The sequence below is a fragment of the Myotis davidii genome, unplaced genomic scaffold (genome assembly GCF_000327345.1).
Source record: "Myotis davidii unplaced genomic scaffold, ASM32734v1 scaffold865, whole genome shotgun sequence".
Classification (NCBI taxonomy): domain Eukaryota; kingdom Metazoa; phylum Chordata; class Mammalia; order Chiroptera; family Vespertilionidae; genus Myotis; species Myotis davidii.
The window spans coordinates 259,866-261,837 of record NW_006296406.1 but is presented as its reverse complement, the minus strand read 5'-3'; the positions used below and the strand labels follow the sequence as shown (position 1 = coordinate 261,837).

Below are 1,972 nucleotides of genomic sequence, written 5' to 3'. Positions count from 1 at the left end.
AAAAAAGAACTTTTGATCTTCCAAAGCCATTTTTAAGGGTAGAAAAAGACAAGTCCCAGAATGTGAGAAAATATTTGCACAGGACGTATTCCACAAGACTTCTTCCCAAATTACATGCTTTAACCATGTGTAGTTCATTGTATGTCACTTCAATCTTTAAACTTTTTTTTAACTGCTTCTTTTCCATAGTGGGTTGTTTAACATTAAGAATTAGAAATATTAGCAGTTAGGTTAAGGATATGACATTTAAATACCAAAAGAATCAGCTAAAAGTTAAAAATATTTTTTCTAGAGTAATTACTTGGGGAATGGGGTAGAACTGACAAAGGTTTTCATAAAAAACCTTTTGGAAGTTTCCTGTTAGATTGTGTACATATATTACTTTGATGAAACTACATACTTACATCTAAAAGTGGCTAAGTAAAAGGAACATCTTAATCATAGGACAGGTCTATGCAGGCTCATTTATCTGAATATTTGTTGTACTAAAGTAGGAATGAGGAGGATTTCAATTTATTCCTATTAGGGATTAAACTTGGTTGAATTTTATTTGATAATTTAGGGGGTGTTTTTTTTTTTCCACTTTATGTTGTTATAGAGCTGTCAAAGTGGTAAAAACCCAAAATATTTATCCTGAAAGGCAGGCCAAAATGATTGCCTTTTAAAACTTGTATTGTAAAGATTAATTAAGGTTCTGTGTCATTATTTTCTGTACTTTATTGATTCAGGATTACTTGTACTCTATAAATGTGTTGAATTATTTACACATCATGGGCAGCTAATGCTAATTCAGAACATGCCCAGTGGGACCTCAGAGCCCTGCAATGCTAAATGTAATCTGGGGATCAGTAACATTCCATTCATAAAATGCATCACCCACAGGTTAATGGAAATAAACAATAGGCAAGACAATGAGTGGATTATGCAAATACACTGAAAAGATTTAAGCAAGGGGAGGGGACAACAAGAACCCAATTTGTGTTTTATTTAAACTCGGATTAAGGTTTATGGTATACAAAATGATTAAAGCCACTTGGCTAATTTGCTAATGCTCTAAGAAGCACCACTACACAGGGAAAACTATCAAAATAGATTGGCCGTGGCTTTTTTTGTGTGTAGGAGAGGCTAATAGGGTGCAAAGAGATGAGATTAAGTGAAGGAAACTTTTAACATGAAATGAACAGTATTCTGAAGAAAATTTGGAGTGATTAGATTTACAAGACATTTATTGGCATTTATCTGAGACAAATAAAAGTTGCATGAAACTAAAACTCGGGCTTTATAGTCAACTATTGCTTTGTGAGATATCTTTCTTTTTCTTCTTCATTCAAATTCAGTCCTATAACACAAATTCAACTTAAAACACAAGTGCTTTTAGGAAAACCTGTTCAAATGATAGTGTGAGAAACGAATTTCATTGTGAATTACGTCTTAGATAATATGTCCACCAACCCCCTGAATAATGGCCAAGGACGTGGCAATAAGGAAATCTTTTCAAGTTGTTGGTTTGGAGATTTCTAAGCCTGAGTAAGGTGCAGCCTGGGGACAGACCAGCTGCTGGTAGCACTTGGCCTTGGAGCTGGAGCAGTGGTCTGGGAGGGTTCACCAAAGCCAGGAGTCCAAGCAGAAGTGACCTGAAGAGGGGACCACCCACTCCCGCCCCTTGTAAAGAGCAATCACCTGTCATCACCATGTGGCAGTAACTTCAGAGGAGCCTCAGCCTCTGGCCCTGACGTCAGAACCTCCGCATAGCCTGCCCTTCAGTGGTGGGTGTGTATCAGGGATGCATGCGCCTGAAGGACTCCGGATAAATGACTCTCCTGGCATAAGGGTTTTGTGTTTTGTGGGGGGAAGAGGGAGAGTAGGACATCAGTGTGGACAGGCAAATGTGAGGGAAGCGGGGAGATGGAACCTTGTTTGTCTTAGAAGTTATGTCAGTTGTGTGTTTCCATCTTAAACCACAGGGAGAAAT

The 1,972-nt window shown here is 37.9% G+C and overlaps 1 protein-coding gene across 10 annotated transcripts in view; it reads left to right on the top strand.

Moving 5' to 3' along the window:
- CADPS2 (Ca2+ dependent secretion activator 2) overlaps nucleotides 1-1,972 on the top strand; it is a 313,909-nt gene that overhangs the window by 205,176 nt on the left and 106,761 nt on the right. The window lies entirely within an intron of this gene.